This window comes from Loxodonta africana, unplaced genomic scaffold, assembly GCF_030014295.1.
Source record: "Loxodonta africana isolate mLoxAfr1 unplaced genomic scaffold, mLoxAfr1.hap2 scaffold_40, whole genome shotgun sequence".
Classification (NCBI taxonomy): domain Eukaryota; kingdom Metazoa; phylum Chordata; class Mammalia; order Proboscidea; family Elephantidae; genus Loxodonta; species Loxodonta africana.
Genome location: NW_026975113.1, coordinates 1,325,491 through 1,344,700, shown reverse-complemented (window position 1 = coordinate 1,344,700; position 19,210 = coordinate 1,325,491).

Sequence of the window (19,210 nt, the reverse complement as noted above, 5' to 3'; positions counted from 1 at the left end):
TTTCCCACTGAGGTTTCTCCAAGGGGTTAGGGCTTTTTCCCGTGCTTTTGCCATCTCAGAAAGCTGTGATCTGCTCCTCTGTGCTTAGACCAAAGGCCAGGGCCAATGTTTTCTGACTGGGACACTGGCTCCAGGTTCCGAAAACAGTCTCTGCTTCCCCGTGGGTTCTCGTTCTCCTGTCAGCCACGTCAGTGTGCAGCCTGCTTGCACTGGCTGAGTCTCTGCCGAGGTTACTCCAGGGGGTTAGGGGTTAGGGCTACGTCCTGTGTTTGCCCCATCTCAGTAAGCTGTGATCAGCCCAACCACTCTGGCACCAGGGAAGTGCAAGGGCTCAAGGGCTGTGGCAGAGGACGCCAGTTCCAGAAGCAGTCGCTGCTTCACCATGCGGCTTTTCTCTCCCTTGTCACTCAGGTCAACTCCTTAGTTCCGTGTTTGATGGCCAGGTTCATAGATTGTCATGTATGTGATCGATTCACTTGTTTTTCAGAGTTTTTTTGCAACAGGGATCTGTGGTAGCTTCTACCTAGTCAGCCATCTTGGCCCTACCTCCAGCAAATGGAGTTTCTTAAAAGGAAGTGTAACTATAATTCTCCACCAGAAAAGGAAGAAGAAGGGAGGAAAGGAGGCATTCCTAACAAAACAAGAAAACGTGTGCTCTGCTGCTGTTGTCTTTCTTTTTATCCAATGATATTTCTGCCTACAATTTTCTCTGACCAACATCAAGTCAAATAAGCACAAAATATTGATCCCTATCTGCCATTCTGCTTAAGCAGTGATAATGGGATGAACTTGAAAACCTGGATTACACAGATATTTCTTTAAGAGGAATGAAAACTGGTGCAACAGTACATGTAATTCAAAAGTTAATAGGACTCCTATTTATTCTACTTGCCTTCTTTAAAATTAGCTTAATTTTCATATCTCAGTGTCAAACAAGCAAAAAAAAAAATACTACCATAAAGAATTAATAGTGGACTGACTGGTATTAGTTTTGTTTTTTTTTCCTCTCTTCCAGAATGTTCTGAAATCAGATGGTGGTGATGGTTGCACAATACAGTGAATAGAGTAAAAGCAACAGAATTGGAAACTCCAAAATATTGAATTTTATGTTATATGAAGTATATCTGAACTTAAGTAAAGAATTAACAGCAGTCTTTATCGGCAATAAGACATTCATCCTTGATCAGAAGCAAAGAGCCCTTTACGTGGTATTAAGGACAAAAAACAGTGAAAATTCTAAGACAGTATCTGGAGTTCTTTTTTCTCTTGGTTTTCCCCTTTCCCCAAACCATCACTATTCTTTTTGCCCTGTCTTCTTCTAGTTTTACCCAACATTGCTAAATAAGGAAGACATTTTATATCTTTACAAAGCATCCTAAATCAGCCAAGGGTTTTTCTCCTTCACCAAGCTTGGACTAACTGGAAACCTCTCATGGGTGTGAAAGCTCCTGGCCTTGAAGCTTTCTTCTTTCAGTTCCCCCAAATCAAGGGGGTTTTGTTTCAAAATCAAAATACAGCTGAATGAGCTTTTCAAAATGGACTTGACGGCAGGGCTCTGACCACACTAATTTAAGGAAAGTATTAAAAGCTGAGTGCAGTTTCAAACAACAAAAGTGGGTCGACTCTCAGAGATTCTGCAATAATCTAGCCCCTATCTCTTTCTCCAGCCTCATGTGGCACGACATCCTTGCCTTATACCCTTGGCTCCAGAGACTCTATCTGATATCCTGTTTCCCATTTTCCCTGCCATTCACAGGGCCTTTACACGTGCTATTCTCTCTACCCAGGGCACACTCTCCTCCCGTCTTTGCCTAGTTTATTCCCACTCATCTTTCAGATCTTTCTGAACCAAGTCAAAATATTGGAAGGAGTCTTCCAAACACTGGCCTTGCCTTCTGAAGACACATTTCTTAGATGTTGAGAAATGAAGGATGGTGGAAAATTAAATCTCTGCAGAATAGGTTTGAGGGCACCCTAGAGGCAACTTTATCTTAAAGAATTTTCGTGCAGATCTTGGGAAAGTTAGCGGAGGGACTGAAGGCTGACCACAGGCTCCCTCCGGATTCACCTGGTGCTAAAGGGAAGGTTCAGCGGCACAGAGAGCGTGCCGGAACCAGGGCAAGAGGAGACTTGAAGGGTCCGGATAGGGATGCTGGGTCACAGGAGGACTGTTTGCCTCATTCCCTCCCAGGCTCTCTGCTTGCCCATTCCTTCTGAAGGAGCAGCCTCAGTGAGCTTCCCCTTCCCCACTGGGACCCCACGCACCACCCCAGGCCCTGCACCTCCCAGCCACTCACCATCCACTGGCACTGAGGGACACGGCAGACCAAGCTGGAGCAGCGCTGCTGCCCAGCGTCCTGGTAGGCAGCTGGGCAGTGGGCCACGGGGGGCTGGCTCGCTCTGCAGCCATGCCATGGTCTGGGCATTCACGGGGTGACACACTCTGGTGTGGGCTCTTCGGTAGGTGGCTTAGTTACCTAGTGCTGCTATAACAGAAATACCACAAGTAGATGGCTTAACAAAGGCAAATTTATTCTCTTACAGTCTAGGAGGCTAGAAGTCTGAATTCAAGGTGCCAGTTACAGGGGAAGGCTTTCTCTCTCTCGGCTCTAGAGGAAGGTCCTTGTCATCAATTCTGCCCTGGTCTAGGGGCTTCTCAGCACAGGGACCCTGCATCCCAAGGATACATTCTGCTCCTGGCACTACTTTCTTGGTGGTATGAGGTCCCCCTGTCTCTCTGTTCTTTTTTCTCTTTTATACCTCAAAAGAGATTGACTTAATACAAAACCTAATCTTATAGATTGAGTCCTGTCTCATTGACATACCTGCCGATAATCCCACCTCATTGACATCATAGAGGTAGGGTTTACAGTGCATAGGAAAATCACATCAGATCACAAAATCTTGGACAGCACACAATACTGCGAATCATTGCATAGCCAGGGTGATACACAATTTTAGGGGTAGGATTCAATCCATGACAGTAGGAAATAGTAATGTCTTAGAGAAAGTATAGCCAGAATTCTCATTTGAAGTGAGGATGGTGAGATTTTGTCTCACATCTTTGGACATGTTATCAGGAGGGACCAGTCTCTGGAAAAGGACATCTTGCTTAGTAAATTAGGGGGTCAGCAAAAAAGAAAAAAAAAATTCCCTCAACTAGATAAATTAACACAGTGGCTACAACAATAGATTCAAATATAGAAATGATTGTGAGGATGGTGGGTGCAGGACCAAGCAGTGTTTTATTCTGTTGTACCTACAGCTGCTATGAGTTGGAATGAACTCAACCGTGTCTCACAACAAAAACAACAGTAATAGCAGTATGTAATAATATGGAGGCATTCTCATTTCCATCTTTTGGGTTTTAGACCATTGCATACTGTCTATAAGGGAAATGACACCATACATTTGTTGCTGGTATAAGACACATACTGTATGCTGAAGGAGTGCCCAACCTCACAGGGTATTGTCTCCCAGATGGTGTCCTGTGACTTCACATTTCAATCAAGCCACCTGCTTCTGGGTGATGGGGCATATAGTAAAACTCATGGCATAAGCCCATAGCCCCAGTGCCTTTTCTGTAAGACCATCTTCTTGGTTATAGATGGTGTTATGTGTGATTCTGTGGTATAGATGAGGCATTTATGAGTCCACATATGGTGGTGCTACTAGAAGCAAAAATCAAACGACCGTGCGTTGCGAAAATCTGCTGCAAAGGACCTCTTTAAAGTGTTATAAAGCAAAGATGTCACTTTAAGGAATAAGGTGCGCCTGACCCTAGCCATGGTGTTTTCATTCACTTCATATGCATGTGAAAGCTGGACAATGAAGGAAGACCAAAAAAGAATTGACAGCTGTCTGTTACAGTGTTGGCAAAGAATGTTGAGTGTACCACAGACTGCCAAAAGAATGAACATATCTGCCTTGGAAGAAGTACAGCCAGAATGCTCCTTAGAAATGAGGATGGTGAGACTTCATTTCACATACTTTGGACATGTTATCAGGAGGGACCAGTCACTGGGGAAGGACACCAGGCTTGGTAAAGTCGAGGGTCAGTGAAAAAGAGGAAGACCAAAAATGAGGTGAATTGACACAGTGGCTGCAACAATGGACTCAAGAATAACAATGATCATGAGAGCACTGTAGGACTGGGCAGTGTTTCATTCTGTTGTACATAGTGTTACCATGAGCTGGAGCTGACTAGATGGCACCTAACAATAACAAAGTAGAAGCAAGGCTAGCAAGGAAAGGAAAATCGTATGTAGAATAAGGATCTATTCCAATGTTGGTAAGTAACTGTAACTTCCATGATAAAAGGGCTCCAATGTACGCAATCTGTCCCCATAGCCAACATCAGGGGCCAACATGGGAATGATGCTTATGGAGGTTCTTATTCTGCTTTTGTCAAGTTGAACACTCAGCAGTGATGATAACCAGATCGATAGCCCCTCGTAAGCATTAATCTGTCTCTATGCATTTTGCCTAATTTCAGTATTTCATAGAAATGAAATCATACAATATTGGTCCCTTTGTGTCTAGCTTATTTCACTTAGCATAATGTTTTCAATGTTCGTACATGTTGTAGCATAAATCAGAAATTCATTTCTCTTTATGGCTGAATAATATTTGTATGGATATATGACATTTTGTTTATCCAATTGTTCATTGATAGACATTGGGTTGTTTCTACCTTTTGGCTATTGTTCATAATTCTGCTATGAGTTGTCACGTACAAATTTCTGTCTGGACATATGTTTTCATTTCTCTTGGGTATATATCTACTAGAGTGGAATTGCTGGGTCATACGGTAACACCGTGTTTAATCGTTTGAGAGCTGCCAGACTGATTTCCAGCTGCACAATTTTACATCTCTACCAGCAGTGTATCAGCGTTCCTATTTCTCCACATCCTCGTCAGCACTTGATGTTATCTGACTTTTTGATTCTAGTCATCTTAATGGGTGTGGAGTGTTATCTCATTGTGGTTTTTATTTACATGTCTTGGCATGAAAAGATGCCAAATATCTTCTCATGTGCTTATTAGCTATATGTATACATACTTTGGAGAAACATGTATTCAGGTCCTTTGCATATTTTTTAGTTGGATTGTTGGTCTCTTTATTCTTGGGTTGTGAGAGTTCCTTATTCTAGATATAAGTACCTTACCAGATACATGATTTGCAAAAAATTTCCCATATTTTGTGGGTCGTCTTTTCATTTCCTTGTTTCTTGAAATGCTGATTTATGGTTCCAATTACCTCTTTTCTGATAGAGGCAGCTAAGGTCTCATACTCATATGGTGTCTTGCGATCAAGAGGTCAGTATTTACCACTGCCCAATACTTAGGTACTACTAGACTACCAGTTCCATTGACTTGACTCTGACTCATGGGCACCCTATGCATGTCAGAGTAGAACTGTGCTCCATAGGGTTTTCAATGGCAGGTTTTTCAGAAGTAGATTTGCAGGCCTTTTTTCCGACGTGCCTCTGGGAGGGCTTAAACCGTCAAACTTCCAGTTATCATTCAAGAATATAAACTATTTATACCACCCAGGGAAAATAGCCAGGTAGGAACTGCCTATCAAATGGAGAATAGTTGACAGTACTCTAAAAACGCTAAGGGTCTCAACTGCAATTCTACTCTTTGATTTTTCCAAGGCTTTATAAGGCATCCCTATGGAGAACCTGGTGGTGTAGTGGTTAAGAGTTTGGCTGCCAATCAAAAGGTCAGCAGTTCGAATCCACCAGGCAGTCCCTGGAAACCCTATGGGGCAGTTCTACTAGGTACTACAGGGTTGCTGTGAGTTAGAATCTACTCAAAGGCAAGGGGATCTACCATAGAAAAAAGAAAGAATACCCATTGCTGTCGAGTTGATTTTGACTCAGTGACCCTGCAGGACAGAGTAGAACTGCCTTATAGAGTTTCCAAGGATGTAATCTTTATGAAAGCAGACTCCCATATCTTTCCCCCGCAGAGCACCTGGTGGGTTTGAACTGCCAACCTTTCAGTTAGCAGCTAAGTGCTTTAATTACTGCACCACCAGGGCTCCTTTTCTATCTGCCATAGACATTTAAATTAGCATTGCATTTCTTGTGGCATGAGGCCAAAGTGGTAAGACAGCTTGCACTGCAGTCTGGATCTGCTCCAGAGCGCTCTCTTGCTGTGAACTGCCTTTAGAGCTGTAAGCCTTATGGGTTACCACATAGTAAGTGGTCCCAAAAACACTGTGTCCTTTATTCATGGTGGTAGTACATGAAAGTTCCCTGGGTTCTAAATATAGTCATAGATCAATCGTCTGTAGACATAGTCCTGAGAAAGTGTGCTGCTGTCCTTGCCAGGTGAAGGCAAACTGCTTCTGATTATTTTTGCTGATAGAATACAACTTAAACCATTTACTGAATCAAAAGCTACATAAGAGTTTCCAGTAGTGACAATGGATCTGGAACACAGCTGCAATTGGCATCAACAATTAAGTTGAGGATTAACCACCAATATTCTCCAACTCGTCTGGTTTTTGCTCTGGCAAATCAGACAAGTAACACTGAATGATTAAATATCCTGATTTAACTGTCTTGTTTACACCTCTTGTCTTACCACCCCATGCAATTTAATATTTGACCAAGGTTTTTCATTTTTTAAAGAAATGTCATTAGTAGAACTAACATAAGCTGAAAGTAGAGACCTCAGTTTTGCACTTCCATCTCTTGCATGTTCCCATCTAGTACCGTAATATGTGAGATACACATGCAGCTCTCAGCTGAAAATGTTATTAAACATGGACAATAACCAGTGTCCCAACTCTTTTTTCCTGATCCTGTCCTGGTGCAATATAACTAACTTCTATCATCCAAGGACAGTATGCAGAATGATCAATAATAAAAATCATGCATCTCTAGATAATTCGTTATGGCCTCTGGTCCTGGTAGGAGAAGTATTAAAGCTTCTGCCAGCTACTTCATTTAGCAGGTAGTTTTTCAGTGGCTTGTGCTATGGCCTGTAAGATGCATAAAGTCACCAGGCTGCCAGTCAGATGGTCAGTGAATGTGGGACATTATATATTAGGTTTATGTGAAATATAGGCAAAACATAGGGACTGAGAGAAATCCTGTCATAGAGCACTTAGCGTGTAGTTTGAATGCTCTTGCTTCATAGAACGAGCATTTTTGTCTGGTGTAAATCTACAATGATTTAGTTATTTTTTGTTTAGTAACACTTTTTATTTTGCAAAAAATACTTTTAGTAGCAATTGGTTTAAGAACTGAAGTGCATGTCTAGTAAAATATTAAGTACTATATTTTCATGTCTCAGGATAGTTGATGATGAACATGTAAGTTCCCAAAATGTCTGTTGACATTTTCCGTCCATCATGGAGCTCAGGGATATCACTGACAATCTGAAAATCTAAATGCACATATCTGCTGAAGAAACATCAGCAACCACTTCAAAAGTTCCTGGTTATTTTAAGAACATTGCTCAAAGACAGTATTTTTTAAAGACATTTTGACATATACAGCACAGGTCTATTACATATCACTCTATGAAACATGACTTTTCAATTAGATCAAATGGCTGGCCTTCTAAATTAATTTTGTTCATTTTTTCAAGTTTTCTTGTGCACATATGTTGGTTCTATTAATGGGTAAATGATGCCAGTTCTATAGTGGTACCAACAGATACTTTAAATAGAAAATCAGTTAACCCCATTCATGGTTCAATTTTTTTTTTTGTCTAATACATGACATCCAAATAATTGTTTTCAAAACTCCTTCTGTTAAAGAAAAACATTTGACACTATATAAAGGCTGTTGTAAATTTAATCCCTCCCCAGTGATTATATAAATTCGGTTGGTAAAATAATACAATTAATAAACTTCTCGATGTTTCTTGAATAAATTTTGATGCCGTAATTCATAATTCCAGGAAGCTATGATATTCTTTAGTTACTGAAAAATTTTTGAAGTATTTGATGTTTTCTTCCCCCACTGAAACTCCTTCTTCTCTCTCTCCCCCCACCCCCCCCATTTGATTCCCTATTTTTAACAAGTTGGATCTCCTAGTTTTCTAATTTTCTACCTCTTTGCCTTTCTGCTATACCTTCTGGGAGATTTTTTTCAACTTTATCTTCTAATCCAGCTATTGAGTTGTCACTTTTGATACATCTTAATTTCCCAGAACTATATATATTTTTGTACACTGAATAGTCCCCCCCCCTTTTTTTGTTTTTATAACACCCTGTTCTACATTCCTGATAAAGAATAATGACAAATCTGTGAAGCATCTCCTAACAGGGATGAATCTGGAGGACATTATGCTGAGTGAAATGTCAGTTACAAAAGGACAAACATTGAGTGAGACCACTACTGTAAACACTCACGAAAAGGTTTAAGTACAAAAAGGAACAATCTTTGATAGTTATGAGGGCACGGAGAGGGGTGGGGATGGAAAAAGATTTAATAGACAATAGATAAGTAGAAGCTTTGATGAAGGATAAGATAGTACACAATACCGAGAAAGCCAGCACAACCTGAATGAGACAAGGTCATGGTAGCTCCATAGACACACCCAGACTCCCTGAGGGCCTGAATTGCTGGGCTGAGAGCTGTGGGGAACATGATCTCAGGGAATATCTAGCTCGATTGGCATAACATAGTTTATAAAGAATGTGTTCTACATTCTACTTTGGTAAGTAGCATCTGGGGACTTAAAAGCCCATGAGCAGCCATCTAGGATACTCCACTGGTCTCAGCCCTTCGGGAGCAAGGAAGAATGAAGAAAACTGAAGATACAAGGGAGAGATTAGTCCAAAGGACTAATGGACCATGTCTACCATTGCCTCTACCAGACTGAGTCCGGAATAACAACATGGTGCCTGGCTACCAATACTGACTCCTGTGACATGGATCACAATTTAGGGTCCCAGACAGAGCTGTAGAAAAATGTAGAACAAAATTCCAACTCAAAAAGAAAGATCAGGCTTGCTGGCCTGACAGAGATTGGAGAAACCCTGAGAGTATGGCCCCCAGGTACGCTTTCAGGTTGCTCCTGAGGTTCACCCTTTAGCCAAAAATTGAACAGGTCCATGGAACAAAGCAAGACTGAAGGGGAACACCAGCCCTGGGGCAGGGACTGGAAGGTAGGGGGTAACAGGAAATCTGGTAATGGGGAAACCAGGGTTGAGAGTGGAGAGTGTTGACATGTCACGGGGTTGTTAACCAATGTCATAAAACAATGTGTGTACTGACTCTCTGATGAGAAACTAGTTTGTTCTGTAAACCTTCATCTAAAGTACAAAATGAAAAATAAAAAAGGAGAAAAAAATGGGCAAAGGAAATGAACAGATACTTCACCAAAGAAAATATTCAAGAGACCAACAGACACATGCAGAAATGCTCACAATTCACTAGCTATTCCCCACCAGAGAAATGTAATTCAAATCACAATGAGCTACCATCTCACCCCAACATTACCGGCCCAAATCACTAAAACAGGAAATAGCAAATGTTGGAGAGGCTGCAGAGAGATCGGAACCCTTATGCATTGCTGGTGGGAATGCAAAATGATACAACCATTTTGGAAAACAATATGGCACTTCCTTAGAAAGCTAGAAATAGAAATACCATATGATCCAGCAATCCCACTCCTAGGAATATATCCTAGAGAAATAGGAGTCATCACAGGAATAGACATAAGAACACCCATGTTCATTACAGTATCGTTCACAATAGCAAAAAGATGGAAACAACCTAGATGCTCATTACCGGATGAGTGGATAAGCAAACTGTGGTACATACACACAATGGAGTATTAAACAATGATAAAGAACAACGATGAATCTGTGAAGCGTATCATAACGTGGATGAATCTGAATCTGGAGTGCATTATGCTGAGTGAAATAAGTTAATCACAAAAGGACAAATATTTTATGAGACCACTATTGTACTGAAAAGGTTTATACAGAAAAAGAAACAATCTTTGATGGTTACGAGGGAAGGGAGGGGGACTGCAGAAACACTAAATAGACAATTCATAAGTGGTATCTTTGGTGAAGGGAAAGGCAGTAAACAATATTGGGGAAGCCAGCACAATTTGTAGAAGGCAAGGCCAGGGAAGCTCCACTGACATATCCAAACTCCCTGAGGGACCAAATGACTGGGCTGAAGGCTGTGGGGACCATGGTCTCGGGTAATGTCTAGCTCAATTGGCATCACATAGTTTATAAAGAAAATGTTCTACATTCTATTTTGCAGAGTAGCGTCTGGAGTCGTAAAGTCTGTAAGTGGCCATCTAGGATACTCCACTGGTATCACCCCTTCAGGAGCAAGGAAGAATGAAGAAAACTAAAGACATAAGAGAAAGATTATTCCAAAGGAGTAATGGACCACATCTATGATGGCCTCCACCGGTTTGAGTCCAGTACAACTAGATGGTGCCTGGCTACCACCACTGCGTGCTCTGACAGGGATCACAATAGAGAGTCATGGACAGAGCTGGAGAAAAACGAAGAACAAAATTCTAACTTAAAAGGGAAGACAGGAGAGGCGGGGCCAAGATGGCTGACTAGGTAGAAGCTACCTCGGATCCCTCTTGTGACAAAGACTCAGAAAAACAAGTGAATCGATCACATACATGACAATCTACGAACGCTGACCATCAAACACAGATCTAAAGAGTTGACCTGAGTGACAGAGACTGAGAACAAACAACCACGGGGAAGCAGCGACTATTTTCAGACCCTGGAGCCTGCGTCCCAGTCAGGAAACCTTGGTGCCAGGCTTTGGACTGGGCGCAGGGGATCTGAGCATGGCATCCTGAGAGGGCACAAATATGGGGCGCAGCCCTAGCCCCCTGAACTGACCTCAGGGGAAGCCCAGCCAGTGCATGCAGGCAGTGCAGCGACACGGCTGACAGGAGGGGAAGTCACCGGGAGGCAGCAACTGGTTTTGGAGCCAGAAGTGCGGCATCCCAGCCAGGGAACCTTGGCACTGGGCTGTGGACTGGGAGCAGAGGAACTAACTGTGGCTTCTGAGACAGCACAAGCACGGGTCACGGGCCTGACCCTCGGGGGCAATCTCTACCCAGCCAGCACACATAGAAGAGACGCCCCTTGGGAATCTCAGATAAAATAGTCATCCCAAGCAAGATAAGTAACTTTTGTCTATATTTCGGGGTGTTACTCTCTCCTGTTTTTCTGAACCCTCCCCTCCCCTTCCCAGGCGGCTTCATTAACATTGGAATTTCCTGAGCCAGAGGGAGAACTGCTCCGTGGTTTTTCTTTCCCTTTTTTTTTTGGTCTTTTCCTAACCCATTCTTCTGGCCTGAGAGAAGCAACCACAAAAAACCCAGGGACCAAAAATCCTTCCCTAATTGGACTGAAAGCACAGAACCAGCTCTAGCCAAGCATATGTGATCCACAGTCTGGAGCTTTCATCCCTACAGGGAACAAGGTGGCTATTATAATGCAAAGGCATTTCTGATAGGGATCTGACTGCATTTTTTTTTTAGCGGATTTACTGCAAAGACAAGTTTCCCAGGTCTGATACCTCTGCATATTCAACAGAGCCCTCACTGACCCACCACAGGGAACTGAGGGCTGAAGCTCCCCCCAGACCACCTAGCCTCCTGCCTTAGGGGCCTAAGGGGGGTGACACCTACCAATCTGTAGAGGTATTTGCATTGGGTGCCTAAGGTACAGCTGCAGAGCCCACCCACCAAAGTGCTTTAGGAATAGAGACGAGCCTACCTCACTGGTACTTGGCAGAAGCCTGTCAGCATCCTGCCCCCCCGGAGTGTGAACCCTTGCTGCTACTAGAATCTGGTGCACACAACTATCACCACTACTTCTCTAGGTGGATAGGTGAAAGTCTACACCACACACTTGGTGACCCAAAATCAGATTCTACTCAAGAATAGTGAATGGACTCTTAGGCTTATATATCTGGTAACAGCCCAGACCAGCTGGTAATAGGACATAACTGACTCAAGGGCTACAACAATCAAGACAGCGCAATCTAGTAGCCCATCTACGTATATTGAAAGAAAACAAAACAAGATAAGACTCAGTGAGCAAATATAAAACAAATCACTACAATATCTTAGTGATGGCTCGAAGACAGCAGTCAGTATCAAACCACATAAAGAAGCAGACCATAATTGCTTCTACAACTCCCCAAACTAAAGTATCAAAATCTTTCCCAAATGAAGATACAATCCTGGAATTGCCAGATGCAGAATATAAAAAAACTAATTTACAGAATGCTTCAAGACGTCAGGGATGACTTCAGAAATTAAATAAGGCAATCTACAGAAAAAGCCAAGGAACACACAAATAAAGCAGTTGAAGAACTCAAAAAGATTATTCAAGAACATAGTGGAAAAATTAGTAAGTTGCAAGAATCCACAGAGAGACAGCATTCAGAAACCCAAAAGATTAACAATAAAATTACACAATTAGACAATGCAATAGGAAGTCAGAGGAGCAGACTCGAGCAATTGGAATGCAGAGTGGGAAATATGGAGGACCAGGGAATTAACACCAATATAGCTGGAAAAAAATCAGATTAAACAATTTTTGAAAATGAAGAAACCCTAAGAATCATGTGGGACTCTATCAAGAAGAATAACTTGCGTGTGATTGGAGTCCCAGAACAGGGAGAGATAACAGAAAACACAGAGAGAATAGTTGAAGATCTGTTGGCAGAAAACTTCCCTGACATCATGAAAAACAAAAGGATATCCATCCAAGATGCTCATCGAACCCCATTTAAGATTGATCCAGAAACAAAATCACCAAGACATATAATCATCAAACTTGCCAAAACCAAAGATAAAGAGAAAATTTTAAAAGCAGCCAGGGATAAAAGAAAGGTCTCCTACAAAGGAGAATCAATAAGAATAAGTTCAGACTACTCAGCAGAAACCATGCAGTCAAGAAGGGAATGGGATGACATATATAGAGCACTGAAGGAGAAAAACTGCCAACCAAGGATCATATTTCCAGTAAAACTCTCTCGAAAATATGAAGGCGAAATTAAAACCTTTACAGATAGACACAAGCTTAGAGAATTTGCAAAAACCAAACCAAAGCTACAAGAAATACTAAAGGAAATTTGTCAGAAAACCAATAATATCAGACACAAGCACAACACAAGGTCACAGAACAGAACATCCTGATACCAACTCAAATAGGGAAATCACAAAAACAAATTAAGATTAATTTTAAAAAGAAAAAAATGCTCAAAACGGAATCATTGAAGTCAAAATGTAAAATCTCACAATAATCAAAAAGAGGAACTAAATACAGGTGGCATAGAACTGCCATATGGAGAGAGATACAAGGTGATATAGGACAATACAAGTTAGGTTTTTACTTAGAAAAATAGGGGTAAATATTAAGGTAACTACCAAGAGGTATAACAACTCCAGAACTCAAAATAAAAACCAAGAAAAACATAACGACTCAGCAAACACAAAGTCAAATGCTATGAAAATGAGGAACACACAATCTACAAAGAAAAACGTCTCAGCACAAAAAAGTAAGTGGAAAAATGAAATTGTCAACAACACACATAAAAAAGCATCAAAATGACACCACTAAACACATACTTATCTATAATTACACTGAATGTAAATGGACTAAATGCACCAATATAGAGACAGAGAGTCTCAGACTGGATAAAGAAACACGATCCGTCTACATGCTGCCTACAAGAGACACACCTTAGACTTAGAGACACAAACAAACTAAAACTCAAAGGATGGAAAAAAAATATCAAGCAAACAATAAGCAAAACACAGCAGGAGTAGCAATATTAATTTCTGACAAAATAGACTTTAAAGTTAAATCCACCACAAAGGATAAAGAAGGACACTACAAAATGATTAAAGGGACAATTGACCAGGAAGATATAACCATATTAAATATTTATGCGCCCAATGACAGGGCTGCAAGATACATAAAACAAAATTTAACAGAACTGAAAAGTGAGATAAACACCTCCACAATTATAGTAGGAGACTTCAACACACCACTTTCAGAGGGGGACAGGACTTCCAGTAAGAAGCTCAAAAGAGACACAGAAGACCTAATTGCTACAATCAACAAACTTGACCTCATAGACTTATACAGAACACTCCACCCAACTGCTGCAAAGTATACTTTTTTTTTCTAGCGCACATGGAACATTCTCTAGAATAGACCACATATTAGGTCATAAAACAAACCTTTGCAAAATCCAAGACATTGAAATATTACAAAGCATCTTCTCAGACCACAAGACCATAAAAGTGGAAATCTAACAGAAAAATTAGGGAAAAGAAATCAAATACTTGGAAACTGAACAATACCCTGCTCAAAAAAGGTTGGGTTATAGAAGGTATTAAGGAGGGAATAAAGAAATTCATACAATGCAACGAGAATGAAAACACTTTCTATCAAAACCTCTGGGACACAGCAAAAGCAGTGCTCAGAGGTCAATTTATACCGATAAATGCACACATACAAAAAGAAGAAAGAGCCAAAATCAGAGAACTGTCCCTACAACCTGAACAAATAGAAAGCAAACAACAAAAGAATCCATCAGGCACCAGAAGACAAATAATAAAAATTAGAGCTGAACTAAATGAATTACAGAACAGGAAAACAATTGAAAGAATTAACAAAGCCAGAAGCTGGTTCTTTGAAAAAATTAACGAAATTGATAAATCATTGACCAGACTGAGTAAAGAAATACAGGAAAGGAAAAAAATAACCCGAATAAGAAATGAAATGGGCCACATCACAACAGACCCAACTGAAATTAATAGAATCACATCAGATTATTATGAAAAATTGTACTCTAACAAATTTGCAAACCTTGAAGAGATGGATGAATTCCTAGAAAAACACTACCTACCTAAACTAACACAATCAGAAGTAGAACAACTAAATGGACCCATAACAAAAAAAGAGATTGAAACGGTAATCAAAAAACTCCCAACAAAAAAAGCCCTGGCCCAGATGGCTTTACTGCAGAGTTCTACCAAACTTTCAGAGAAGAGTTAACACCACTACTACTAAAGGTATTTCAAAGCATAGAAAATGACGGAATACTACCTAACTCATTCTATGAAGCCACCGTATCCCTGATACCAAAACCAGGTAAAGACATTACAAAAAAAGAAAATTACAGACCTATATCCCTCATGAACATAGATGCAAAAATCCTCAACAAAATTCTAGCCAATAGAATCCAACAAAATATCAAAAAAAAAAAAAAATCCAGCACGACCAAGGGGGATTTATACCAGGTATGCAAGGCTGGTTTAATATTAGAAAAACCATTAATGTAATCCACCACATAAATAAAACAAAAGACAAAAACCACATGATCTTATCAATTGATGCAGAAAAGGCATTTGACAAAGTCCAACACCCATTCATGATAAAAACCCTCAGTAAAACAGGAACTGAAGGGAAATTCCTCAACATAATAAAGGGCATCTATACAAAGCCAACAGCCAACATCACTCTAAATGGAGAGAGCCTGAAAGCATTTCCCTTGAGAACGGGAACCAAACAAGGATGCCCTTTATTACCGCTCCTATTCAACATTGTGCTAGAGGTCCTAGCCAGAGCAATTAGGCTAGACAAAGAAATAAAGGGCATCCGAATTGGCATAGAGGAAGTAAAACTATCTCTATTTGTAGATGACATGATCTTCTACACAGAAAACCCTAAGGAATCCTCCAGAAAACTACTGAAACTAATAGAAGAGTTCAGCAGAGTCTCAGGTTATAAGATAAACATACAAAAATCACTTGGATTCCTCTACACCAACAAAAACAACATCGAAGAGGAAATCACCAAATCAATACCATTCACAGTAGCCCCCAAGAAGATAAAATACTTAGGAATAAATCTTACCAAAGATGTAAAAGACCTATACAAAGAAAACTACAAAATACTAGTGCAAGAAACTAAAAAGGACCTACTTAAGTGGAAAAACATACCTTCTCATGGATAGGAAGACTTAACATAGTAAAAATGTCTATTCTACCAAAAGCCATCTATACATACAATGCACTTCTGATCCAAATTCCAATGACATTTTTTAATGTGATGGAGAAACAAATCACCAACTTCATATGGAAGGGAAAGAAACCTTGGATAAGTAAAGCATTACTGAAAAAGAAGAAGAAAGTGGGAGGCCTCACTCTACCTGATTTCAGAACCTATTATACAGCCACAGCAGTCAAAACAGCCTGGTACTGGTACAACAACAGGCAAATAGACCAGTGGAATAGAATTGAGAATCCAGACAGAAATCCATCCACATATGAGCAGCTGATATTTGACAAAGGCCCAGTGTCAGTTAATTGGGGAAAAGATAGTCTTTTTAACAAATGATGCTGGCATAACTGGATACCCATTTGCAGAAAAATGAAACAGAACCGAAACCTCACACCATGCACAAAAACTAACTCCAAGTGGATCAAAGACCTAAACATAAAGACTAAAATGATAAAAATCACGGAAGAAAAAATAGGGACAACTTTAGGAGCCCTAATTCAAGGCATAAACAGAATAAAAAATTTTACCAAAAATGATGAAGAGAAACCAGATAACTGGGAGCTCCTAAAAATCAAACAGCTATGCTCATCTAAAGACTTCACCAAAAGAGTAAAAAGACCACCTACAGATTGGGAAAGAATGTTCAGTTATGACATCTTCGACCAGCGCCTGATCTCTAAAATCTATATGATTCTGTCAAAACTCAACCACAAAAAGACAAACAACCCAATCAAGAAGTGGGCAAAGGATATGAACACGCACTTCACTAAAGATGATATTCAGGCAGCTAACACATACATGAGAAAATGCTCTCGATCATTAGCCATTAGAGAAATGCAAATTAAAACTACGATGAGATTCCATCTCACTCCAACAAAGCTGGCATTAATCCAAAAAACACAAAATAATAAATGTTGCAGAGGCTGCGGAGAGATTGGAACTCTTATACACTGCTGGTGGGAATGTAAAATGGTACAACCACTTTGGAAGTCTATCTTGCGTTTTCTTAAAAAGTTAGAAATAGAACTACCATGTGACTCAGAAATCCCACTCCCTGGAATATACCGTAGAGAAATAAGAGCCTTCACGAAGAGATATATGCACACCCATGTTTATTGCAGCTCTGTTTACAATAGCAAAAAGCTGGAAGCAACCAAGGTGTCCATCAACGGATGAATGGTTAAATAAATTGTGGTATATTCACACAATGGAATACTATGCATCGATAAAGAACAGTGACGAATCTCTTAAACATTTCATAACATGGAGGAACCTGGAAGGCATTATGCTGAGTGAAATTAGTCAGAAGCAAAAGGACAAATATTGTATAAGGCCACTATTATAAGATCTTGAGAAATAGTATAAACTGAGAAGAACACATACTTTTGTGGTTACGAGGGGGGAGGGGGGAGGGAGGGAGAGGGTTATATACTGATTAGGTAGTAGATAAGAACTACTTGAGGTGAAGGGAAGGACAATACTCAATACAGGGAAGGTCAGCTCAAATGGACTGGACCAAAAGCAAAGAAGTTTCCAGGATAAACTGAATGCTTCAAAGGTCAGCAAAGTAAGGGTGGGGGTTTGGGGACTATGGCTTAAGGGGACTTCTAAGTCAATTGGCAAAATAATACTATTATGAAAACTTTCTACATCCCACTTTGAAATGTGGCATCTGGGGTCTTAAATGCTAACAAGCGGCCATCTAAGATGCATCAATGGGTCTCAACCCACCTGGAGCAAAGGAGAATGAGGAACACCAAGGTCACACGACCACTATCAGCCCAAGAGACAGAAAGGGCCACGTGAAGCAGAGACTTACATCATCCTGAGACCAGAAGAACTAGATGGTGCCCGGCCACAACCGATGACTGCCCTGACAGGGAGCACAACAGAGAACCCCTGAGGGAGCAGGAGATCAGTGGGATGCAGACCCCAAATTCTCATAAAAGACCAGACTTATGGTCTGACTGAGACTAGAGGAATCCTGGCGGTCATGGTCCCCAAACCTTCTGTTGGCCCAGGACAGGAACCATTCCCGAAGACAGCTCATCAGCCATGGAAGGGACTGGACAATGGGTTAGAGAGAGATGCTGATGAAGAGTGAGCTACTTGTATCAGGTGGACACTTGAGACTGTGATGGCATCTCCTGTCTGAAGGGGAGATAGGAGGGTAGAGAGGGTTAGAAACTGGCAAAATTATCAGAAAGGAGAGACTGGAAGGGCTGACTCATTAGTGGGAGAGAAAGTGGGAGTATGGAGTAAGGTGTATATAAGCTTATATGTGACAGACTGACTTGATTTGTAAATGTTCACTTAAAGCTCAATAAAAATTATTTTTTAAAAAAAGAATATACAAACTTAGAAATGAGATGAGGGGATAACCTGAAGGGGGAAAAAAAAAGGTTGAGTGCAGGGAACTTAAACCTCCCTTTCCACAGTGTATGAAGTGCTAACTTGGTTGACAAAATATGATGCTGAAACTACTATCCAACATGCCAACTCCAATCTTTTTTCTCAAACTGTAGGCTTCAATGCCCTATATTTTGGGAACAACATACATTATATCATCTTTTTTCCAATTTGTATATTCTCTGCAGTGCACCATTGTCTTATTTTCCTTTTATTAGGTTATTACAAATCATCTCTGAAAAGAGACATACTGAAAGCTTTCTGAGAAGCTGCAGATCAAAACTAAGTACAATAGTTTGATAAGAATGGTTACGGTCTTTTAGGAGTACTCCTGATACTTTCAACATATGTATTGGTTGGTCACTTAGCAGTTTTAGAGCGATCTCAATATACGAAACACCCTGAGCATTATTTACAAGGATTGGACCTCTTCTAGGACATCTTTTTATAGTTATACATTAAATATGTTTTAATTATTACTGTTCTTTGTAATAAAACATTTTCTTAGAAGAACATGCTTAGTTTGGAAAAACTGGAATTAAAAATATCATATATGAGAAAAGGGCTTAAAAATACATTTAGTTCTGTAGAATGAGATAGGCATTCTTACTCCTCTTTCATGAAAATATGCGGTTCTACTTCAATGATGGAAACCCTGGTGGTATAGTGGTTAAGTGTTATGACTGTTAACCAAAAGATCAGCAATTTGAATCCACCAGGCTCTCCTTGGAAACTCTATGGGGCAGTTCT